At 38.4% G+C, this 26,864-nt stretch overlaps 1 long non-coding RNA gene across 1 annotated transcript in view; it reads left to right on the top strand.

The window, feature by feature from the left end:
* LOC140501423 (uncharacterized) overlaps window positions 1–19,452 on the top strand; it is a 36,477-nt gene extending 17,025 nt beyond the window's left edge. The window contains exons 2-3 of the long non-coding RNA XR_011966176.1: window positions 18,097–18,278; window positions 19,276–19,452. This is a non-coding gene — a long non-coding RNA (uncharacterized lncRNA). The remainder of the gene's footprint in view (window positions 1–18,096; window positions 18,279–19,275) is intronic.
* The last annotated feature ends 7,412 nt before the right edge of the window (window positions 19,453–26,864 follow it).

Raw genomic sequence — 26,864 nt, 5'->3', positions numbered from 1 at the left:
TCATTTCTCTGAATTCTTCACAGTTGATACTTTTTTTTACAGTTGTAGTAATATTTCATTATATTCATATAAAGCAATTTTTTTTCCTCAATCAATGGACATTTATTTTCTTCCAGCTTTTTACTGTTACAAAAAGTGCTTCTTTAAATATATGGAGGTTTGTCTTTCTGTCTTTTACCTCCTTAGGGTAATGGTTAGCAGTGTTGAGTCAAAGCGTATACACACTTTAGTCACCTTCTTAGCATAATTTCAGAATTCTTAGACTCCAGCTTTTTTCACCCACTTTTCATAATCCATAAGATGAAAAGGGCAAATTAGACATTCCCAATCACAGGAACAAAAAACTACTAGAGCATATCAATCCCATACATATCACCACTCCCCATAAAACACTCAAATTCTATGGCATTCTGCTAGTTAATAAGTACCCACTGAAGGAATTACATGAATTGGGGCAATAGGACAGGACTGAAATGTTCTGTAGACTTTGTACTTAAGCAATTAGTGTTATAACCTTGACTCTACTGATCAGAAAATATTCATTTTGATTTGTTGTTGTTGTTGTTGTTCGGTCATTTTCCAGTCATGTCTGACTCTGTGACTTTTTTGGAGTTTTCTTGGCAAAGATACAGGAGTGGTTTGCCATTTTCTTCTCCAGCTCATTTTATGGATGAGGAAACTGAAAGAGTTAAGTGACTTGCCCAAGGTCATATGAGATGTCTTCTCCAATTAGAATGTAAAGCCCTTATGGGCAAGGACTATATTTTGTTCTTGTATCCCCAGCAGTTATTATCATAGGAAGTGCTTAATAAATGCTTCCACCCATTCATTCATGTATGTATGAAGTATACATTTAGTGTATTTAATAGAATTTGTTTTATGCTTGATTTTATCACTGAAAGGTATTGTTGAGTCAAGACAGTGTAAGGAAATGTGTTGGATTTGTAATTGACACTTTGGATTTGACCTTCATGATGAGAGTTGAGTTAGCTAGACTATCAGTTTCATTGATTGTAAAATGGGGAAAATAGTGCTTGTAGCAATTATCACTGCCCACTCCTTATATTAAGCTCCTTATTTTTATCGAGAGCATCACCATCGTTTCTCTCCCTCAGGTTCACACCTATGAAATTATCTTGCACTCTTAACTCTAATTTGTCTCCTCTTATTCAGTCAGTTGCCTTTCAATTCCATATCCACAACTAGTGTCTGCCTAGCACTCACTTCTATCATCTGTCCTCTTTCCTTACTCTCTTGGTCATCGTTGTATTTAGATTACAGACGCAGCCTGGAAATTGCTCCTGCAGGTTTTATTTGTTGGAGACCCAGAAAAGAAAGTTCTTGCCACCAAAGTCCTTGGTACTATAAAAATGGTTTATCCTCAGAAACTGATTTGATTTTATCATTAGAAGTAACATTAAGGAAAAGGAATTACCATCTGTTTTGTTGCTGTACCTAGAGACCATGGGATTTATCTATCTGACTTGCAGCTAAAACCTCCTATATGAATTGCCTCCCCTGTTAGAACTTGAACTTCTTGAGGACAAGGACTGTCTTACCTTTCCTTTTGTATTCACAGTACTTAGCATAATATTCAATAAATATTTTTCATTCATTCATTCATTCATTCATTCATGCTAGAGTAAAATATAAATACCTCTGTTTGCCATTTAAATCTCTTTACAGTCTGCTTCCATTATAATCTTTCACAGTAATCTGCCTCACACAGTCTACATTCTAGCCAAATTAGAGTGATCTGGGCCATTTCTTCATATGTGTGTTGATACTGTTCCCTATATAAAACATTATATCTTCCATCTCTGTGACATTACATAAGCTGTTTCCCATGCCAAAAATGCTTCACTTTCTCATATCTGCTTTTTGGAATCCCTAGATCCCTTTAAGACTCAGTTTGAGTGCCATCCCTTAGGAAGGCCTTTCTCTTGTCTGGCAGATATTAAGTTTAGACCAACATCTCACATAATATAAGATCCAAATGAATATGTAACTTAGACATTAAGATTCATATCATCAACAAAGTAGAGGATTACAGAAGGAGATTTCTTTTACAACTATGAACTGGGAAAGAATACTTGACTAAACAAGGGAAAGAAGAAGGAGATCACAGGAGATAAAAGATGCAAGTTTGATTACATAAAATTAAAAAGATATTGCACAAAAAAATTAACGTAACTATCATCAGAATGAAAATAAGCTTGAAAAATGTTGCAGCAGTTTTTTTTGACAAAGGTCAAATATCCAAAATATATTGAGAATTGATGTAAATATATAAGAGCAAGAGCTGTTTCCCAATGGATAAATGATCAAAGAATGTGAATGGACAATTCTCAAAAGAAGAAATGTAGGCTATCAACAACCATATTTTAAAAAACGTGGTCCAAATCATTAATAACAAGTGAAATCCAAATTTCAGAAAAACTCTGAGATTCTACCTAATACCCATCAGAATTGGCAAAGATGAAAAAAATGGAAAATGACAATTTTTTTCAGGGAAACTGGACAAGCATGCTAATGCCCTTTTGATGGACCTGTGAATTGATTCAACTATTCTGGAAAACAATTTGAAACTATGCCCACAAAGTCATTAAACTCTGCACACCATTTGTCCTAGAGGAGGGCATGTATCCCAAATAAAGAAAATGAAGAGATAAAAGACTCATGTACAAAAATATTTATAGTTACACCTTTTATTTTAGCAAAGAATCAGAAACTAAAAATCAAAGGTTCATACATCATAGAGAAGGAAGGGACATCAGAGGCTATCTAGTTCACCCTTTGTTTTATAGATGAGAAAACTGAGGTCCAGGGAGGCTAAGTGATTTGTCCAGTGTCTTAAAGGTAGTAAATATTATGCTGGGGGGTGTCTGAATCTGAACACTGAATCTCTGACTCTACAATCTTCTCTATACCAATCAAGCTGCTCATAAATTTGGAAATGACTAAGTAAATTATAGTACATGAAAATAATGGAATATTATTGTGCTATAGGAAACAGTGAAGAGGATAGTGTCTGAGAAACCTGAAAGGACTTATATTAACTGATCTAGATTGAAGTACACAATCAAGAGAACATACAGCATTGTAAAGAAAAACAACTTTAAAAAACTTGTGAACTTTGATTAATGAAATGAACAGTCATGACTTCAGAAGACTGCTGGTGAATAATTCTTCTGATCTCTGGAGAAGAGTGATAGACTAGAGGTGCAGAATAAGACAAAAATTTTTTAACATAACCAAAACGTTGTTTTGCTTGACTATGGATTGTTACAAGAAAGAACTTTTAGAGATAATAGAGTGGACAAAGTGGGGCTGGTGATAGTGATGCCAACAAAAAGCAAAGAGCATCAAGGAAATATTTTAAAATAGACCAAAGAGAACATTCAAGGGGAAACACAGGTAAGTATATACTTTTGGATCTGACATTTTGAATTTGTTACATGCTAAAAAAAAAAAAACCACTAATGAATTAGAGATTCATGATTTGATGTTGGTGCTTAGTTGTTTTAATCATGTCTGACTCTGTAACTCCATTTGAAGTTTTCTTGACAAAGAGACTAGAGTGCTTTGCCATTTTCTTTTCCAGTTCATTTTACAGATGAGGAAACTGAGACAAACAGAGTTAAGTGATTTACCCGGGGTCACAGAGCTAGTAAATGTCCGTTCAGATTTGAACTCAGGAAAACTCATCTTCCTGGCCTTAAGCCAGACACTCTATCCACTGCACAACTTAGCTGCCCTGTGATTTAATATACAATACTCTCTTTTCCGTTGTAGGTGACAACATTCATGTTTGTTGATGTTTGCCAAGAAGATGGTGGTGGTGATGGTGGTAGTAGCAATAAATACTTGTTTGTTTAAAAAAGACCTTTTTTTGAAAGGGACTATACTAAAGAGCACTGGATTTGGAGTCAAAGAATTTGAGTCAAATCCTGGTTCTGACACTTGAGAAGCTGGGCAAGGCTTTTCAGTTTTCTGGACCTCAGTTTCCTTATCTGTACAATGCAGAGTTTGCCTCACAAATCCAATTCCAGCAAGTCAGAACATCACCTTCTTCATCACATGGGTCCTCTCTGAAAAAAGACAAACAAGAAAAAGGACTAGATGTTTCTTGAGGGCAGAGACTATTCCTTTTTTGTCTTTGTATCTCTAGAACCTAGAACAGTGCCTGGCATATAGGAGATATTAATAAGTGCTTAGTAAATTAATTGGATTGCATTGTTTTCATAGGGAGTTGTTGGGGGAAAAGCACTTTGTAACCATAAAATACTACATATAAGCTATTATTAAGTAGCATATATTATTAGTTGATTGATCTTGATATTGTACGGAACTTATATGAATATACGTGGGGCTTTAAAAAATAGATGTAATTTAAAATTACTAAGCATTTATTTTTTTCTCCCAAACATATCTCCCTATAATCTCTGGGGGGAAAAAAGAAGGAAGGAAAGAAGGGAGAGAGAGAAAGAGAGAGAGAGAGAAGGAGAGAGAAACCTGATCAAAAATTCGTCAGTGAAGTTCCAGGGCTGCCCAAGGGGCTAGACCTTTCTGCTGCCTACTACGAGTTGGGGCCTTTTTATTGTCACTGTCCTTAGAGCTCCTCTGCCTATGGGACTGGGCTCTTCATGCTGAGCTGTCTTCCTGGGTTGTCTCTGTTAAGGGATTCTGCAAAATCCCGGTGGGTCTTTTTGTGCAGTTTTGGACTGCTGATTCATGAGGAGTTTATAGATCACTCTCTTTGGGTTTCTTTTTCTGGAAGGAAGGAAGGAAGGAAGGAAGCGAGTGAGGGAGGGAGGGAGGAAATATTTGTTAAGTGTTTACTATGTGCCAGGTACTACGTCAGGAGTTTTATAAATATTCTTTCATTTGATCCTCACAATAATCTAGTGCTATTATAGTCCCCATTTTACAATTGAGGAAACTGAGGCAAATGGAAGTTGTGACTTGACCGAAGTTACACAGATAGTGTCAGAAATTGGATTTGAACTCAGGTCTTGCTAATTCTAGGTTCAGTGCTCTATCCACTGCACCACCTTAGTTGCCTTTTTGAAGCTTGGTAGGGTTTTTGCAGGAGATTTGAACTCCTCTGGCTCCTTAAACACTGCCACTTGTCATCTACTCATGATTCTTATTGTTTTGTTTTGCTGAATTTCTCTTTTTTATACTATGTTACAAGGCATGGTAGGAGAAGGAAAGGAATGTAGTCTGAAATGAAGATAATATTAAAATTAAAAAGCTATCAAAAAATTTTTAAGTTAGGGACTTGTCCAGGGTTATTCACTAGTTTCATGATCTTCTACAAGTTACTTTACCTCTATTAAACTTAAATTCTCTGTCTATATAATGGGATAATTGGAGTAGCTGAAATCTAAGTCCTTTCCTTACTCTAAGATTCTGTGTTCTTTTAGTTGAAAGAAGTACCTTAACAGATCACCTCTTGCATCACTTCTCAGAACTGAGATCTGTTGTAGACCTACCTATTACAAAATACAAAATCTTTTTTTAATATTTAGACTATTGTTTGTAGCAGATTAAAATCATTAATTTTCTCTGCCTGCTTAAGTCTACATGATTCTATCACCTCTCTTCTTTATCACCTCTCTCGAAATGTCTCATATCTTTTTCTGAGTAGATTACAGAAATTATCTAAGTACATTACAAAGGTTACATATAGCACAGAGAAAAGGCGTGTTGTGAAATTGTTAGGACACATGTAAATGAATTTATCAGATTATTACACCGAATTCCATGAACTTTGTTATCTCCTTTTTGTTTTGCTCAGAATGAATTGCAGTTTAATTTAATTTCTGCTATTTTTTTCACCTGAAAATTGGAGGCTTAATCTATGCAGGCAAGACATTCTATCATTAATTCTCACAAGTTGACAAGTTAAGCTGCCCTTTTCTGTCCTCTGAGACAAGGAGAGTCTGTTTTGTCCCCTTACACTAAATCAAAGGTGGATGCCAAAGGTTTGCAAAATACCTGGTTTGCACAGGCTCTAATGCAATGAGGTGATATAATGTGTATTGCAATATGGTGGCTCCATTAAATATAATCTCACCTCAACACAGTGGGACTAGGATCATACATTGAAAAGTGAAGGGAAAGTTTTGCAGTTGTCTGTTTTAGATTGTATACAAGTCACATGAAGTCATTCTGAAACAAAAAAACTTTAAAGTTTAATTTATTCAAATTAGCAGTTTACATTAATTAAATCAACCAGGCAATTATCCAATAAGCACTTGTTAAGTGCCTACTATGTCCTAATACCATCCTTGACACTGAAGATACAAGATGAAAAATGAAAATAATTCCAACTTTCTGGTGACTTACATTTTATTGAGAAGGACATATGTGTATGTAAATATATAGAAAATCAACAAAATACTTCAGGACTGATAGGGAGCACACTAGTAGTTGAGAAGATCTTGAAAAGCTTAGTGTAGAAGATGGTGCTTGAGTAGCATCTTAAAGTGGAAAAAGAGGAGGAAATGCGTAAAACTGGAAGAGAGAAGATTCTTTGGCTGCTGCAAGGGCACAGAATCTGAAGGTGGAATGTCTCAGGTGAGTAACAGAGGCCAGTTTGACTGGATTGCAGAGTGTGGGAGGAGGAGGAACATCCAGTGAGTCTAGATAGATAGACTGGGGCCATATAGCATAGGACTTTAAAACTCAAAGTGAGAAATTTATATTATATCCAAAAGGCAATGACGAGTCACTGTAGTTGATTGAGTAGTAAGGTGACATGATTAGATCTGTGCTTAAGAAAAAAAATCTCTGTGGCAGCAGTATTAGGATGGCCCAGATGGGAGAGGGTTCTTGAGGCAGGGAGGGTAATTAGGAGGCTGTTGCAATAATCTAGGCAAGAGGTGGTGAGGGCCTGAAGGTGAGGGTAGTGACTGCGGGAAGAAAGAGAAAGAGCTGGATATGAGAGATTGTGAAGGTAGAAATGACAATATTTGATGACTAGACATGTAGGGTGAGGAAAACTGAAGAGCTGAGGAGTATATGGAAGTTGCACACATGGGAGACTAGAAAAATAGGAGCATCCTCAACAGAAATTGAGACATTCATTAATAGTACGGGTTTAGGGAAAAAGATAGTGATATTCTGGTTTGGACATGTTGTGTCTGAGTTGTCTATGGTGCAAATAATTTGAAATGTCTGAGAGTAACTTTAGAAAGGATACTGTTGCTGGATATACATATACATATACACATACATGCATGCATATATACACACTACATATATGTATATAATATATGTATGTATGTGTGTGTGTGTGTATGTGTATAAGAAGACCCTTTCTGCTGGGCCCATAAGGGCTGGGGCATAGAATAGGTTTAGTATTCTAGATATTCCTAGAATGCAACTAGCATCAACTGGAGACCCAAAAGATCTCCACCTCTCGACCTCTTTTTCTCTCTGCTGGGGATCCCTCTCAGCTCTAGACTCATTCACATAAGGCCTGGATTTTAATCCATTCTTAGGGAATCTTGGTCTCTAAACAGAAAAGTTAGCTCTTTTCTCCCTCTGGCTCTTTATGCCTCCAGCTTAGAGCACCAGCTAAATTTACTAAAAATAGTTTGGGCCTTAGGCATAAGAGTTCCCCGCTACTCCTCTGACACATACAAAATAGGGAGTAGAAAGGTGCCCAATGTATAATGAAACCAGGTTTAGGACAGGTATTTATTTCTTACACTCAAAAGAAAAAGTACTTACAAAAAAAACTAACAAAACATAAAAGCAATAACTTAAAACTATTATTATACTATTGTGGGAGGTTGATACTTAAAATATCAAAACAAGAAACATTTTGTGAACCTGCTAAATAACATTTCCTCTTCACTTTGTCTCTCCACTCTGAATAATTTCTTCAGTGTAACAGGTGTTTTCTGACAAGTCTGGCCAACAACTAACCTTGTCCTTGGGCCAGTGGTCATTTTCCCTTTATGTTGCATTGTGGTGGGTGTAGAGGGTACATCTTTCAATGCAGCTGGCATCAGCTGGGGACCCAGAAACTCGCAGCCTTTTGATCTCATGAACTTGCTTCCAACAATGGAAATGACCATCTTGGATCACTGCTTAGTCACCTGTACTCAGAGAAGAGACACAGAGTAGGAGAGGCTGATAAGGTCCCAAGACCCAAGCTTAGATTTTAATATTGCTATTATTATTAAAATAACAATAGCTAACATTTACATAGAGCTTTAAAGTTTTTGAAACCTTTTACAAATATTATCTCAGTTGAACCTAATAACCCTATGAGATAGGTGCTATTATTATCCACATTTTATAGATAAAATAACCTGATACGGAGGGCAGTTAGGTGGCACAGTGAATAGAGTGCTACACCTGTAGTCAGAAAGTCATTTCCCTGATTCCAGATCTGTTCTCAGACATTTATTAGCTGTGACCCTAGACAAGTCACTTAACCTTGCTTACCTCAGTTTTCTCATCTATAAAATTAACTGGAGAAGGAAATGGCAAACCACTTCAGTATCTTGTCAAGAAAAACTCAAATGATATTCATTACATCCATATACTACAACTTGTTCAGCCATTCCCCAATTGATGGGCATCCCCTTGATTTCCAGTTCTTGACCACCACAAAGAGAGCTGCAATAAATATTTTGTACATATGGGTCTCGTTCCCATTTTTATGATCTCTTTGGGATACGGTACTAGAAGTGACATTGCTGGATCAAAGGGTATGCACATTTTGTAGCTCTTTGGGCATAGTTCCAAATTGCTCTCCAGAATGGTTGGATCAGCTCACAGCTCCACTAATAATGAATTAGTGTTCCTCCTCTCCCACATCTTCTCCAGCATTTACCATCTTCCTGTTTTGTCATGTTAGCCAATCTGATAGGTGTGATGTGGTACCTCAGAGTTGTTTTCATTTGCATCTCTGTAATCAGTAGTGATTTAGAGCATTTTTATATGACTATAGATATCTTTAATTTCTTCCTCTGAAAACTGCCTGTTCATATCCCTTGATCATTTATCAATTGGGGAATGGCTTGCATTTTTGTACATTTGACTCAGTTCTCTATATATTTTAGAAATGAGGCCTTTATCACAGACACTAGATGCAAAAATTCTTTCCCAGCTTTCTGCTTCCCTCCTAATCTTGGTTGAATTGGGTTTGGTTGTGCAAAAACTTTTCAATTTAATGTAATCAAAATTCGTAATGTTCTTGCACTTCATAATGTTCTCTATCTCTTGTTTGGTCATAAATTTCTCCATTTTCCATAAATCTGACAAATATGCTATTCCTTGCTCCCTTAATTTGTTTGTAGTATCAGCCTTTATACCTAGATTACATATCCATTTGAACTTTATTCTTGTGTATGGTGTCAGGCATTGGCTGAACAAGTTGTGGTATATGAATGTAATGGAATACTATTGTGCTATAAGAAATGATGAACAGGAAGACTTCAGAGAGGCCTGAAAGGACTTATATGAACTGATGTTGAGTGAAATGAGTGAGACAGGAGAACATTGTACACAGTAATAACCACAGTGTGCAAGGAATTTTTCTGGTAGACTTAGCACCTCACAGCAGTGCAAGGACCTAAAATATTCCCAAAAGACTCTTGAGGCAAAATGCCTTGCACATACAGAGAAAGAACTATGGAATTCGATCACAGAATGAAGCAGACCATTTTCTCTTGTGTTATGTTTTGTTTTATGGTTTCTCCCATTCATTATAATTCTTCTATGCAACATGACTAAGGTGAAAATGTATTTAATAAGAATGCATGTGCAGAACCTATATAAGATTGCACACCGTCTTGGGGAGGGAGCTAGTAAGGAGGGGGAGGGAAGGAGAAAAAAAATCTAAGATATATGGAAGTGATTGTAGAAAACTGAAAACATAAATTAATTTAAAAAAAAAAACTCAAATAAGGTCACAAAGAGTCAGGTATGACTGAAATGACTGAACAACAACAAACTGAGACTGAGATGTTAAGTGGCTTGCCCAGGGTCACACTTCTAGTAAAGGTCTGAAGCAGTACTTGAACCCAAGTCTTGCTGCTTCAAGGTCTAGAGCTCAGTCCGAATACATTGGCTGCCATATACCTGAGGTTCATGACTTCTGCAAGGGGAGGGAAAAGGCAGCCTCCCCCCATTTCCTCATGGGAAACCCAGAGAGGGAGGGCTACTTGTGACTTGTTGACTGAGCTCAACCCTAAGCCACATGTGTACTCAGAAGCTGCATCTGAGAAGGGGACTTAGTACATCCTCTATTGGATGGCTCCTACAAGCCTATCCCTATGAATTTTCCATGGCAAGCAATCCCTGATAAATATAGATCTGAGTCATCAACATCGAAATGATAATTAAACCTGTAATGACTTATTAGGTCACCAAAGAGAAACAGCTTAATGTGCCTACAAAAGAGCATGTAGCATAGAATATTGGGGTACACAGGGAATATGCTATGGATAATAAGTAAGCAAATGAGACTGGGAAGGAGTGGTCAGGCATGTAGGAGGAGAACCAAGGCAGAATAATATCATAAAAACTCAGTGAAGGGAGTATGGTCATTAGGGTCAGATACAGCAGAGAAGTCAAGATAGGTAAGGACTAGAAAGACTATCAGATTTGACAATTAAGATACAATTATGCTATAGACCTCCTGACAAAGAGCTGAGGGACATGAGATATACATTTTCAGACAAAGACAGTGTGTGGATTTGTTTTGCTTAACTATGCTTATTGACATAAGAAAAGGGTTTTTTTTTTTTAATTTGGAGGGAGGACTGGGAGGGAAAGATGGGGGTGAATGATAATGATGTTCCCCCAAAAAGGGAAAGAAAAGAGGGTCACTGAAGCTTTTCAAAAAGATACAAAGAAAATACAAGATGGTCCAGAGGGAGGTGCAAACAAGTAGTACAGCTTTAAGATGAACAATGTGGAATTAATTTTTTTTTTTTTACAGCATTAGCTGTTTGTAATGGAGATACACAGTTTCATATACAAGGCTCTTTTTCTGTTCTCTTTCTATATGGAAATCCCTATTATTTCTCAAGTATTGAATAACAAAAAATAAAATGATTAATTTCCAAAGGATAGAATTAAATGTAATACTTTTGCCCAGTTAGGTTGGGTAATGATAAGAGAACAGCCCAGTGACTATCCATATATGTAAAGGATGTGACCTCCTGATTAGATGAGAGAATGTTAAGCTATGAAGCCATGTATCTGAGTGATCAGTGGATACTAGCTAGACAAGGGATCTTAGAGAAATAAAAACTTTTAATTGGTTTTTTAATTGGCTGCCAGGTGCCTTAGAGCTGCTAGCATGGGCCTCCACCCCTCATTGTGTTTTGACATCTAGCTTTTGCAACTCTAGAGAATGATGAAAACACATTTTCCCCTAATGAGATCATCCTCTCTTTTTCATTGAGCTGAGATATTTTATTGCAACCAAATATCTCCTTTGCTGTTGCTCATTCTTTGGATTATTCCAATCTGTACAATTTCCCTGGCTTCTCTTTGCTATTTTGGTTGAATAAAGGGGTTTATTCACTATTTGTGATGGACTTTTGTGTGAACAGCATTTAGTTGGAGGGACTTTTAAGAAGGTGATATTAAGCTATTACCTTTCTCTTGAGAGCAATCTAGGATAGTATATTTTATTTTTAACCTATTGTACCCCTAAATTTATAGATATTTGAGTTATGGGGAATAGATTTCATTGTAGCCTAATCCACATCTTGGAAAAAAGGAGAGGGAAGGAGCTAACACATAGTCACAACCTTCCTTCCATCCCACACAAAGTGGGAAATTGCAGTGTGCCTTGCAGAAGGGTTAGACAAATCCTAGATCAGATATCTATCTAAGACCCATGAGTCTTTCTATTATACAGCAACCACATACATATTTCACATATACAAATACATGTATGTATGCATGTGTGTAATATTTGTATATAATGCACATGTACATATATGTACTACTGCTCTTTTGGAAGTCAAGTGGCAGAGCGAATGGAGCACAGGACTTGGAATCAGGAGACCTCCTGCCTTAGACACTTCACCTTTTTGTGCCTTAGTTTCTTCATCTGTAAAATGGGATTCATTATAGCTCTTAGCTCACAAAGTCGTTAGGAGGATAAAATAAGTTAATATAAGTAAAGCACTTTGTAAGCCTCAAACCAGCATTTAAAACCTATAAGCATTAATTTCTAACTATTATTACTTTTTTCCCCACAGATTCTTTATGGACAAATATTATATCTTCCTATGTCATTCCTGCTCAAAAACCTTCAGTGGCTCCCTTTTGCATCAGGGGCTAACCCTTTTAAGACCTTTCATGATCTGGCTCCTCCCTACCTTATCTTTCCAGTCTTATTTACTCACTATGCCCCAGAGAAATGGGACTATTATCTATTCCTTCAGTTAGGATAGGTGGTGAAGTGAATAGATGGCTGGGCCTGGAGTTAGAAAGACTTAAGTTCAAATGCAGCCTCAGATGCTTACTAGCTGTGTGACCCTGGGCAATTCACTTAACTCTGTTTTCCTCAGTTTCCTTATATGTAAAATGATCTAAAGAAGGAAATCCAGTATCTTTGCCAAGGAAACCTCAAATGGGGTTATGAAGAGTTGGACACAGCTCAACAACATTACAGACCATATTTCCTATGGATCCTTTTCCCTCTTTTATTATCTGTTTGGGAGAGGGAGACACTGTAGTGGTATCACTGGATCAAAGAGTATGCATAGTTTTATATCCCTTTGGGCATAGTACCAAATTATTCTCCAGATTGGTTGATCCGTCCACCAAGGGAAATAAGTATTTAGAGAGTGTCTGCTGTGTGCTGGACATTGTGTTAAGTGTTTTTTAAAAATATTGTCTCATTTGATTCCCACAATAACCCTTCCAGATAGATTCCTAAATGGAATAATTTAAGGAACCTGAGACAGAGGTTACAAGGCTAGTGAGTGTTCCACTCCCTCCTCAAATTTTCCTAGATCATTGGATTTGGATTTCTCCTTTGTCTCTATCACACCATACCTGGCTTTATACTTATCTATGTAGATAAGGAATCCTCTCCATTAGAATGGAAGCTCCTTAACCACAGAGATTTTGCCAGTTGTGTCTATATATCCCTAGGAACTATCATCATGCCCAGTATATAATATGTACTTATTACATGTGTGTTGAATTCAATGGAATTGTTATTCTTTTGTTGTCTAAAGGTGATACCAAATGCTAAAATTTCATACAGAGCAGTCTATCTTTTTCAGTTGAGTCACAGTCAATCTCATCAAAATGTTACAATATCACCTTCATTCATCTTAGTCTAAACTAGAATTAGCTGGTTATTAAACAAACAATAAAAAAAATTCTAGTGACATTTTTGTACAGTTTGAGCATTTCTTAATCCCAAATATCCCAAAGGATATTTGCCTTTGACCCTTCTAGAATTCAGATATTTCTAATTCTTTTTTGGTCTTCATTAGTTGAGTTTAAAATGTCTGGGCATTTTGACAAGAAAGTACCCTGAATGTGTTTTCCATTTGTGAAGAAGACATTTTGCCCATTCAGACTTCATGTTGATCAGTCCCAGAGGAATAGGGTCTGCCTACCATTTTCTATTAGTCATCTCTTGATCATTACAATTGTGGTAAAATAGAGCTATAAAATGATTCAAAATTTGGGGGCCATAGTTTCAATATTTTATAGTTGTCTTATAGAAAATGACATATGGTATCTATATTCAGGGATAGACAACAGTCTCTATAATCTTCTTGAATTTCATGATGTTGTTGGCTCTGTAAGAGGACCAATGACATCAGAAAGTTGATGTTATGATTTGCAAGTAAATTGGATTTAAGTGAGACAGAGCTGTGAAAAGTCACCAGCCTCACTTTCTCCTCTGGAGCCCAGTGGAAGATATAGATCAGGACTACTAGAGAGGGTCCCTGGATGCAGTGGGAAATTTTGGTCTTTTTAAGCTAAGGCCTTTCCCAGGTATCTGTTTGTCTGAGGCAATGCCCATTCGTGATTAAAGCTAGGTAAGAAATAGGGCAAAGAATATTCTTTTACCTACTCCAAAAAAACCCAAAAACCAACCTGGGAAGAGAAGACTGTCAAAGTTTCTGGCCAAAACAGAAACAATTGTTACTTACACCTACTCTGAGACATCAGAATCCAAAAAATGACCAAGTGAGACTTGGGCTTGGATCATTTGTTCTACGTGGCCTTCAGTATTTTGTCTTGTCCCTTTATGACATTTCCAATCTCACTAACTAATCCTCAGTCTGATTTCTCAATCAGGTTTTGAGTTTGTCATTACAGTTTTTTATGGACTTGTACTTAAAGCCCTTTAGGGTGTTTTTAAACACCCTCTCAGCACTATGTTTTTGCTGTCAAACACTTTTGAGTTTCAAGCCCTATTCCACCAAGGAAGCATAGTTGTAATTAACTCTATGTCTTGTTTTTGTAAACTCTTAGAGTATGATGGTTTAAGACAGGAATTCTTAACTTGGGGTCTGTGAATATATTTTTAAAATATATTTTGATAGCTATATTCAATAATTTGTTTCTTTGGCAATCCTATGGATTTTATTTTATGCACTTAGAAATATTATTTAGAGAAAAGATCCATAGGCTTTATCAGACAGTTCTATTACAGGTTCCTTGTCACAAAAAAAGTTTAAGAAATCTTTAAGTCACCTGAAAAAAACAACTCTTTTCTCCAGAAAACAGTAATCTTTGGGAGAATCTGATGGATGAATGTATTTTGGAAGATATCTAGCATTTTCATAATTAAAGAAACATACAGAGGTGTGCATCCCTAATCTGAGTACAGCTGGCAATATTGAAATACTCTGAATCCTATGTTGATCACCCACATTTGGTGGAGCTGGGATTTTTGAACCCTGAAAGATGTCATATATTTTTAGCATAGTTGTGATCCTCCACTAGTTTACCAGCATGCCTCTGTTTTGGAGAGGACATAAAGAAACTTGGAGCTGGGGCAGAGCCAAGATGGTGAAGTAGAAAGACGCACATAACTCTAGCTCTTCCCCACATACAATTCCTGTAAAAAATGACTCTCAACAAATTCTAGAGCACCCAAAGCCACAGGACAACAGAGTGAAAGAGATTTCCAGGCAAAAGTAATCTAGAAGGCCGACAGGAAAAGTTCATCACACAGGATGTGGAGCGGAGCCCAGCCTTGGTCACTTGGCACTGGCACCAGGAGGAACAGGACCAGAACAGGCCTCTGGGGAAGAATCCCCAGTAGCAGAAAAAGGTCTCAGATCCCTCAATCCACAAGCACCAAAGAAAGCTTCAAAGGTCATTGAGAGGGCTTTCCCAATTTGGCAAGAGGTGATCAGGGTCCCCCCTAGCATCAACCCCAGGTGGTGATGGGAGTGGTGGCAGCGGTGGCAGCAATGGTGGCAGCAGGTGCAATGTCCATTTGTGAAGCACTGTGCCTAAAGCCCCTGGGGGAATTGAGGAACCGAGCTGAATATCAGCCATGAGCACAGCCCTGGGGGGAGAAGGAGCACTAGGACCCTCCTCTTGACAAAGGAGTCAGAAGTCAAGTAACTAGCTGGGAAAATGCCCAAAAAAGGGGAAAAAAGTAAGACCATAGAAGGTTACTTTCTTGGTGAACAGGTATCTCCTTCCATCCTTTCGGATGAGGAAAAACAATGTGTACTGTCAGAGGAAGTCAAGGCTTCCACATCCAGTAGCTCCAAAATGAATGTGCAATGGGCTCAGGCCATGGAAGAGCTTGAAAAGCAAATCAACAGCTTGCTAAAAGAGACCCCCAAAAATAATACCTTTAAAAATAGGCTAATTCAATTGGAAAAAGAGGTCCAAAAAGTCAATGAGAAGGCTTTAAAAAGCAGAATCAGCCAAATGGAAAAGGAGGTTCAAAAGCTCACTGAAGAAAATAGTTCTTTAAAAATGAGTGTGGAGCTGAGGGAAGCTAATGACTATATGATAAACCAAGAAATTACAAAACAAAACCAAAAGAATGAAAAAATAGAAGATAATGTGAAATATCTCATTGAAAAAACAAGTGACCTGGAAAATAGATCCAGGTGAGACAATTTAAAAATTATTGGTCTACCTGAAAGTTATGATCAAAAAAAGAGCCTATACATCATCTTTCATGAAATTATCAAAGAAAACTGCCCTGATATTCTAGAACCAGAGGGCAAAATAAATAATGAAAGAATCTACTGATCACCTCCTGAAAAAGACCCGAAAAGAGAAACTCCTAGGAATATTATAGCCAAATTTCAGAGTTTCCAGGTCAAGGAGAAAATATTGCAAGCAACTAGAAAGAAACAATTTGAGTATTGTGGAAATACAATCAGGATAATACAGGATCTGGCAGCTTCTACATTATGGGATTGAAGGACTTGGAATAGGATATTCCAGAAGTCAAAGAAACTGGGATTAAAACCAAGAATCACCTGCCCAGCAAAACTGAGTATAGAACTTCAGGGGAAAAAAATGGGCATTCAATGACATAGAGGACTTTCAAGCATTCTTGATGAAAAGACAAGAACTGAAGAGAAAATTTGACTTTCAAACACAAGAATCAAGAGAAGCATGAAAGGGTAAACAGTAAAGAGAAATCACAAAGGACTTCCTCAAGTTGAATTGTCTACATTCCTACATGGAAAGATAATATTTGTAACTCTTGATACTTTTCTCAATATTTGGGTAGTTGGAGGGATTATACACACACACACACACACACACACACACACACTCACTCACATAAACAGAGAGCACAGATTGAATTGAATCAGAAGGGGTGATATCTATAAAAAATAAAATTAAGGGGTGAGAGAAGAATATATTGGGAGGAGGAAGGGAGAAATGGAATGGGCAAATTATCACTCATAAAAGAGATAAGAAAAATCTTCAATGGAGGAGAAAAGGGAGGAGGTGAGAGGGGAAAAGTGAAGCTTACTCTCTTCACATATGGCTTAAGGAGGGAATAACATGCTCATCAGTTTGGCATGATAATCTATCTTACACTACAGAAAAGTTGGAAAGAAGGGGACAAGTAGGATAATAGAAGGGAGGGCAAATGGGAAAAGAGAGTAATTAGAAGTAAACACTTTTGGGAAGGGACAAGGTCAAATGTGAGAATAGACTAAATGGAGGACAGGGTAGGATGGAGGGAAATATAGTTGGTCTTACACAACATGACTATTATGGAAGTCTTTTGCAAAATGGCACATATATAGCCTGTATTGAATTGCTTGCCTTCTCAGTGGGAAGAAGAAGGGAGAGAAGTTGGAATTCAAAGTATTAGAAACAAATGTTAAGAATTGTTATTGCATATAACTAGGAAATAAGAAATACAGGTAATGGGGTATAGACATCTATCTTGCCCTACAAGAAAAGAGAGAAGATGGGGATTATGGAAGGGTGGGGTGTGATAGAAGGGAGGGCACATTGAGGGAAGGGGTAATCAGAATACAAGGTGTTATGGGGTAGGGGGAGGGGAGAGATGGGGAGAAAAAATTGGAACTCAAAATTTTGTGGAAATGAATGTCAAAATCTAAAAATAAATAAACATTAAAAATAAAAAGGAAACTTGGAGCTTACAAAGTGATGGAAATTACCAAGTATGTTGATCTGAGGGAATGCAAATAGTACTAGATCAAGAAGGTCCAGAGGTAGTGGATCTACTTGCTTTTGATGACAAGAATAGATAATTTTGAAATGCTTGTAAATCTGTTGTATTTGTTTTGTTCCAGTTTTGTTTCCTAATATTCTTGGGATGTCCTAACTTAAGTTTCATGCTAAGCTTTCTGAAAATTTTTCTCCATCATTTTTTCCTACTCTATGAGATGATACTGTTTAGGTTTTCTGCCATTTTCCTCTGTAATGTCTTGTTAATGAGCTTGTATTCTAATCCAGTGATGCACAGTTTAGTAGTCATAGCTCTCTATATTGGTAATATCAAATTTAAAGAGAAACTAGGACCACTAACCCATATGGAAGGATGGTATGTGGTGACTTAGAAAACTATATATTAATGTTATCTATGTTTTATTATATTTTTATTCATTTTGTTAGATATTTCCCCATTAGTGTTGCTACCGCAATCTGAGGCATGTTTGACACCTTTGATCCTCATGACAAAGAGTTCACATCTCTACTGGCTAAGGCTGTCTCTGGAATCCTTTGGCCTCTTTAATGTGACAACAGCAACTGCTATCCTACCTTTTCAGGGAGTGAAGATAACAATTAACTTGCTGGTGCGTGAGATCTTATTTGACAAATTTATTGATAATGCAGAAAGGGAATTGTACAATCAGATGAATTGTTCTCTGACTGACTCCTCCCAACAGAATTGTGTCATTGTGATTCTCTGTGATATTGCCAGAATCAGAGAAAATATGCAGAAATTTCTGGCCTGAAGTAAGCACCAGTACCTCCAGAGGCCCTAATGAAGGGCCTCTAGTTCAAGGAGCTGGTCACAAGAAGGGGTGGAGAATCAGAACCTTTGGAGTGTGATTTAAAACTTTCCACTCACCATCTCCAAGATGGAAACACATCTATGTGTGCAGAAGAAATGCTCTTCTTCTGACTGCTCTCTGGTTCCTCAGTCCCAGCATGTCTCTCCTATACAAAGAGTGGAACTGCCTACCAAATTACCTGCTATGAAGATGACCACACCACAAGAAAATAATGATATTGACCCCTTGAGGTCATGATAATATACCTAGAACACATGACTTTTCTTTTAGCACAAAGATCTGATCTCTAACTTGCATTCATTAGATCATCCCCGTTAGTCATTTCCAGGAATATGACCTGAATAGTTCTGTTGAGAAAAAACCATTTTTGTTCCAGTTTGTCCTTTACTGTGAATGCTTATTCTGAATCTGACTAGACCAGAGCACTCTAGTCCAGTTTTCACGGTCTATTTTAATATAACAGTGGCAAAAACATAATTAACTCCTGTAGTCTAAAAGTAGGTCCAGTCCTATAGAAGATGGGTTTCATTTAAGTAGTTTTATTACTTATTGGGAACCCACATATACTATAAAGGAAAGTAGAATGTCATAAGCAATATTATATCTCCTTGTATTTGTCTGACTGGTGAACCAGTACAACAAAGAAGAGGTCACTAGGTTTATTATATCTAATATAAAACTATACAATAATAGCTTTTGGGGGGGGGTATATTGTATTGGATTCTAGAGGCTTAAAACTAAGAATTTTAAATTAGGCTGATCATCTTTTCTATAGATATTACTACATGCTAAGAGTCTAGAGCTTGTGCCGGGGTCCTCAGATGATGTCTCCATGTGAAGGAAACTAAGAAGAAGATGGTATCTCTCCATTTAGAGGATGGTAGACATTTTCTTCCAGGGTAATTGTGATAATGTGTAAGGAAAATGAATTGAATAAATGGATTGTAAAGCATGTATAGATATTGTGTAATTAGTTCTGGTTGCCTAACCATATGTTGAAGAATAAGATCTTTGATTGACTGCAGAGGTATTCAAAAAGGCCATTTGGCTAAAGCCAGTGAGGAAGCTTAGAGACCATAAAAGGGAATGCAGCCTATGATGACCTTGGGAGTTCAAAAGGTGGAGAGGGTTTTTTGGCATCCTATGTTTCCAGAGTTTCCAGCATGGCATCAGTGCTCCCATGGGATGAATGAAGTGGAAGAACCTCCCTCAGGATCTCATCATTTTGGAATCCAGGCCATGCTTGAAGCCAGCATAGCATTAACATGGAGAGAACAAAGAGTGGCCTTCAGGAGTCACTTTTGGAATGCTAGATGAGACAATAATTTATCACGCAGTGATACCACCTCTGGACAGGAACTATGTAGGAAATAAGCTGAATTGATCCTACTCCCTTCCAGAGACAGATTGAGGTGCTGGGGGATATGTTTGTACATTAGTTCTAGCTATGGCTTATAAATATCCTTTTGTTAAAGTGAATCCAAATTAAATGATGAAGTGGAACAGGGTGCTAATTACTAACTTCCTAACAAGGTGGGGAATATAGCTGGTAGGGATTCAAGGTGATGACAGTAGGAAAGAGACAGCCACAAATCCATCAGGATACCATGGAATTCGAAGGGAGAGATGTAGTAGCCTTGGCTCTGGGAGAGATGACCAGAGTGTGTGTGTGTGTCTGTGTGTGTGTGTGTGTGTGTGTGTGTGTGTGTGTGTGTGTGTGTATTACCATAGGATTTTTGGAGAGGACAAGTGAAATATTGGATAGAATGCTGAATTGGGAGTTGAGCTTTATCTCATAACAGCTATGCAAGGTAGGTGCCACAAGTATCATTATCCTCATTTTAAGGATCAGGAAACTATGTCTCAGAAAGGTTAAGTGACTTGTCCATGATCACATGATCACATAGTGTCTAAGACAGGACTTGAACTCAGGTCCTCTTAACTTCAAGCCTAGTCCTCTATCCACTATGGTAAACTGCCTTTGTAATATGTAAATAATTTACATTTTAATGCTGCCCAGGTGGACTCTTCCCCCTTACACATACACTTTCTTGCCTCTGCTCTCTTGAATTTTTTAACATTTCCATTTAATAGAAAACTTTCTACTTCGTGTATCGTCTGGTTTTAATACTTCTCATCTGGTACAAATGTGAAAGATTATCTATTTGAAGCACACAGAGGTGGTATGTGGGAAGTCCCTCCCAGATGCACATTTTCAAACCTAAGTGCTGCTGTAAGGAATATGTATCATTATGTCCTATTCTTAATTTAAAAAAACCAAACAAATATTTTTGCTGGTTGTGATGGTCCATGTCTATAATTCCTGTTACTAGAGAGATGACTTGAGCATGGAAGCTCTGAATCGCAGTGAGGCTTAAAGCCAATTATGTGTCCACCCTAAGTCTGCTGATACACATATAGTGAGGCACAGGATGGAGGAACCAGCAAGCTACCCAAGGTGAGGGTGGGGGTAGAGCACTCAAACCTTCCTTGCTGATTAACAATGGGATCCTGTCCATGAGTGGCTGAGGCAAGCAATGGAGAACCAGACTATAACAATAATGATGATGATGATGATAATGATTTGCATTTTGTTTTTATTCATATTCATTTCCAGATACATCCCTTCTCTGTCCCCCACTCAGTGAGCCTTTCCTATTAGCCCAGACCTAAAAAGAAAAGGAAAAGAGTTCAGAAGAACCAACCACCACTTTAATCCTGTCTGGTAGTATACTACATTCAATCATTCACATCCTTATCCCCCCATCTCTGCTAAAAAAAAAAAAAAAAAGGAGTTCCTTGCCAGGTCTAGAGGCCTGTATTGGGCTACCCGAGTCTTTCTTACCTCACCTCCGAGGTCTTCGGTTGGCCAAAACCGGATGCACATATGAGAGAAAGGACGTTCCAGAGTCGAACAAGGGTTGAGCTTTATTTCAGGGTCTGGGTTACAAGTGCAAGGGGGTCTTCCTTAGGAGGAAGAGGGGGAGATTTCCTAAGGAGGCTAAGATCTTAAGAGATTGGAAGTAGAAGTACAAGCGGGGAGAGAGGGGGAGGGGAGAGAGGAAAGAAAAGAAGAGGAGCCTACTGTCCTCTTGGCTCCTCACGTGCTAAGAGAGCTTTCAGGCTTCCTCAATCCTACTTAACTCTCCAGCAGCATAGTTTGCATCTAAATACCGTGCTGTTAGATAACAATAGTGTGCCCAGATCCAGGACGACCTCGAGGGCAGGGAGACTCCACCCATCACGTATCTCCCGGGGAGAGGCGGAAATACCCGAGCTAGCCGAGCTAGCTCAGTCTGACCTTCTCGAATCCCCGCTGTTCATGGAGGGCCTCATAAGACTCTAAGATTTAGAAGTCCCACTTTTACCCGCCCGAGACCGTCCACACAGAATTGAGCTTCCAATTCCAACAGTTCCTGTACTTACTCTTGGCAGATTTCAGGAAAATGGGTATGTCCCAGGAACAGGTTGTTCTTGAGAAACAAACAAGGAGGCTTCAGTGGGGTGTGAAGGATCAGTTAGTTCCTGATCAGAGGTCACCTAAGAGGAGAGGTAAACCCTAGACTCAAAGACTTGATGATAAAAGGGAAAGAAAGATTTTGAAGAAAAGTGAACCCAAAGCAGGATGAGAAGAGTAAGTGAGGTAATTGAGATGCAGACAGAGAGGAGAGGTCAGTAAGCAGGGCAGTTTAGCCCTTGAGAGAGGCCTGTGAGTGCCCAACACATAAGAGAGTTTCTCCTTTAGAAGCAGATTGTTTTCATTGAAGGTAGTGCTCTTAGGGGTCATCCATTTTGGAACTACATGGCATTTGGGAGGATACAGGAATCCATTTGTGAGTTTTCCTTTGTACTCCTTTCTCTGAATCCTTACTCTATCATGTGACATTGAGAAAATGATTTCACGGGGCGGAGCCAAGATGGCGGAGTAGAAACACACACAAACGCTAGCTCCAAACCCACAGCCCATAAAATATCTGTGAAAAAGAACTCCCAACAAATTCTGGAGCAGCAGAAGCCACAGAACAATGGAGCAGATGAGATTTCTGTTCCAGAGAGCCCTGAAAACCTCTCGCAAAAGGTCGCACTGCGGACCTGGAGCAGAGCCCAGCCCTGCCTTGGCTGCGGGGCACTGAGAGGAGCAGATCCCAGCAGGCTTCAGGGATGGAATCTCCAGCAGCCACACGGGTCCTTCCACCCATGGGCCCCAAAGGTTGGTGAGAGGCTCTCTTTGGCTTGCTGAGAGGGGAGTGGGGTGCCCCCATAACTCAGGCCCCCTTGGGAGGCAGCAGCAGGGGCGGCAGCAGACTGGGGCTCCCAAAGCAGGCAGGAGCTCAGATCCATTGTTGAAGGTCTCTGCATAAACCCCCTGAGGGAACTGAGCCCCATGAAGTGGTCCTGCCCCCACCTGAACACCTGAACTTAATCTCACACTAGTCACTGGCTGGGAAAATGCCCAGAAAAGGGAAGAAAAATAAGACTATAGAAGGTTACTTTCTTGGTGAACAGATATTTCTTCCCTTCCTTTCTGATGAGGAAGAACAATGCTTAACATCAGGGAAAGACACAGAAGTCAAGGCTTCTGTATCCCAGCCCACTCAATGGGCTCAGGCCATGGAAGAGCTCAAAAAGGATTTTGAAAATCAAGTTAGAGAGGTGGAGGAAAAACTGGGAAGAGAAATGAGAGACATGCAAGTAAAGCATGAAAAACAAGTAAACACCCTGCTAAAGGAGACCAAAAAAAAAAAAATGCTGAAGAAAATAACACCTTGAAAAATAGGCTAACTCAATTGGCAAAAGAGGTTCAAAAAGCCAATGAGGAGAAGAATGCTTTCAAAAGCAGAATTAGCCAAATGGAAAAGGAGGTTCAAAAGCTCACTGAAGAAAATAGTTCTTTCAAAATTAGAATGGAACAGATGGAGGCCAATGACTTTATGAGAAACTAAGAAATCACAAAACAAAACCAAAAGAATGAAAAATGGAAGATAATGTGAAATATCTCATTGGAAAAACAACTGACCTGGAAAATAGATCTAGGAGAGACAATTTAAAAATTATGGGACTACCTGAAAGCCATGATCAAAAAAAGAGCCTAGACATCATCTTCCATGAAATGATCAAGGAAAACTGCCCTGAGATTCTAGAACCAGAGGGCAAAATAAGTATTCAAGGAATCCACAGATCACTGCCTGAAAGAGATCCACAAAGAGAAACTCCTAGGAACATTGTGGCCAAATTCCAGAGTTCCCAGGTCAAGGAGAAAATATTGCAAGCAGCTAGAAAGAAACAATTCAAGTATTGTGGAAATACAATCAGGATAACACAAGATCTAGCAGCTTCTACATTAAGGGATTGAAGGGCATGGAATAGGATATTCCAGAAGTCAAAGGAACTAGACTAAAACCAAGAATCACCTACCCAGCAAAACTGAGTATAATACTTCAGGGGAAAAATTGGTCTTTCAATGAAATAGAGGACTTTCAAGCATTCTTGATGAAAAGACCAGAGCTGAAAAGAAAATTTGACTTTCAAACACAAGAATGAAGAGAAGCATGAAAAGGTAAACAACAAAGAGAAGTCATAAGGGACTTACTAAAGTTGAACTGTTTACATTCCTACATGGAAAGACAATATTTGTAACTCTTGAAACTATTCAGTATCTGGTTACTGGGTGGGATTACACACACACACATGCACACACACAGAGACAGAGTGCACCGAGTGAATTGAAGAGGATGGGATCATATCTTAAAATGATTTCACAACATGGGGCCTCAGTTTTCTGCATCTGTAAAGGGAAAGGACTCAACTAGATAACCTCCAACATCCCTTTTAGCTTTAACCTTTCATGTCATTATGGCATGGTCTAATTTAGCAACGAAGGATGAGCACACAACCTTTCACGAACCTAAAGGAAGAGCTAGAACAGTGGTATGTTGGTAAATGTTTAATAACCAACTCTCCAAAAAACAAAATAGTTTGGGGGAAAAAAAGAAGCATTTTTATATAGCTTCTACTATGTGCCAGGCAATGTGATAAGCACTTTTAACAATGTTATCTCATTTGAGCCTCACAACAACCCTGAAATATAGGTGCTATTATCTCCATTTTACAGTTGAGGAAACTGAGGAAGGCAGAGGTAAAAGGACTTACCCAGGATGACTGTCTGAGGTCAAATTTGAGTTCAGGTCTCCCTAATTCTAAATCTAGCCTTCCATTTCACTACTATCTGCCTCTAAAAAAAGATGTAGGGTTGACACACTTTTAAGTTTAATATGGATAATAAATTTTGTTCCTCACTTTCTTAAGTGTAAACACAACCATAAAAGTTTGATGATTTCAGAGGTGAAAATGATCACACTGAACATTTAACAATTGTCTCTCGCTAGTCAGAGAAGCAAACTCAGAGTTAGAACATTCATTAAGGTTTCCCCTAAGATTATGAGTGGGCTCTTTCCTAGGAAGCAATGTCACCTAAGGCTATAAGAGCCCTTTGTCCATTAGATAAAGTTTAAACTGCCTTAAGTAAAATGGAGAGATAACTTTGATAATTCAGGCTACAAATATGATGGTTACGTGGCAGTAAAAGATAACCTTGTGCCCTGAACTGAATAATCTAAATAATCTGAACTAGACTTTCAATTTACTTATATATAGCCACTCCTTTTTCTCATCTACCACTCGAATTCAAGCCCTCAGCACTTCTTGCCAGGACTATTGTAAAGGTTTCCTAAGTGGTTTCCCTGAATCTGGTCTCTCTGCTTTCCATCCCATCCTTCATATAGCTACCAAATTGGTATTCCCGAAGTAGAGACCTGACCATGGCACTCCTCTGCTCAAGAACCTTTAGTAGCTCCCTCTTACTTCTGGAATAAAATACAAATTTTGGTGCAATCTACTTTTCCAGAATTATTGAACATTTCCTCTATCACAGATTCTATGTTCCAGTCAAACTGACCAGTTTGCTATTCTCCCTACATGACATTTTTATCTCCCATCTATAAGGGGATGCTGGTAAATGTTTTAGTTGTAGAGGGGCCATAGGAGGGTAGTAAGGGCAGTTAAGAGGTCCTCCGAATTTGTCTTTTGGAGTTGCCATATTTTCCAAAAACACTGGACCCAGAACATGCAGGAGGTCCTGAATATGTTAAGAATGAGCCCCAACCTCCACCCAGCTGACATAATTTGTTATTTGCATCCCAAAGTGGATTCTCTGTGTGTCCTTGGGAGGCAACACAGGTGCCAGCCAGTCTGTGCCAGGCTGAGAAAATGCTTATGAGGCTGGCATCTTTTGCAGACATACAGATCTTCTTATCTTCATAGTCTAGCAGTTCCCAAGAGAAAAGAATCTGGTTTTTATCATTGACTTGCTGGTCCCCTTCAGGAGGGATTACTGTGCCTTTCCCCTCCCATGCCACACACCTGCCTGTTTTCTCCTCCTTTTGTTGTCCTGTCATAAATGTGCAAACTTCTGTAAAGATTGTGAACTCTTTGGGATCCACACGCATGTCCATTCTCTTGTAATAAAGCTCCCTTTCACATAAATCTTATGACATGATTGCCTATTGACAAGGGAAAGAGATATATCTTTAAGTTTAATCTGTATTTTCTCCAATACTTGTGTATGCAATCAGCAAAATAATCAAGCCCTGATTTGTACCTTTGCTGATTTCTGAGGTATAAATGCTCACTGAAAATTTAACAACTGGCTGTCATGAGCATGTTTGAGCTGCAGCACACCTATACGTTTGAATAGGTCATCTTCTCATGTCTGGAATGCTTCCTTCCTCACATCCGCTTCATGGAATCCCTGGTTTCAAGTCCCACCACAGGTATCATCTTCTACTGTAAGTCTATCTTGATCCTTTCTGAAATTATTTTGCATTTAAATTCTGTTCCTATGAATAGAATGTAAGTTCCTTGAAGGCAGGAGTTGTTTTGCTTTGGTTTTATATTCTTAGAACTTAGTACAGTACCTGGTACTTGTTTAGTTGTGTCTGACTCTTCATGACCCCATGGGCCAAAACATGCCAACTATCTCTGGAAGTCTATCTAAGACCTGGCATATAGTTGACATTTAATAAATACTTGCTGAATGAATGAGGCAGTGTGGTTCAGTGGAAAGAGCAGAAGTATTTGGAGTCAGAGGAATCTTAACTCTTGGACAAATCACTTAACCTTTCTGGATCTTGGTTTACTTATTTGGAAAATGGTAGCATTGACTTCTGAGGTGTCTATTAGCTTTTAGGAACCTACGATTACCAAACATTTACTGAATGCCTTAAGGAATTGATTATTTGGGGAAGTAGACACTGACATAAAGGTTAAAGTGAGTTAAGTAAATCAATCAAATTCTATGCCCTATCT

This window comes from Notamacropus eugenii, chromosome 4, assembly GCF_028372415.1.
Source record: "Notamacropus eugenii isolate mMacEug1 chromosome 4, mMacEug1.pri_v2, whole genome shotgun sequence".
In the NCBI taxonomy this organism is placed as follows: domain Eukaryota; kingdom Metazoa; phylum Chordata; class Mammalia; order Diprotodontia; family Macropodidae; genus Notamacropus; species Notamacropus eugenii.
Note: the sequence above shows the minus strand (reverse complement) of the source record. Positions and strands in the feature narration are given on the sequence as shown.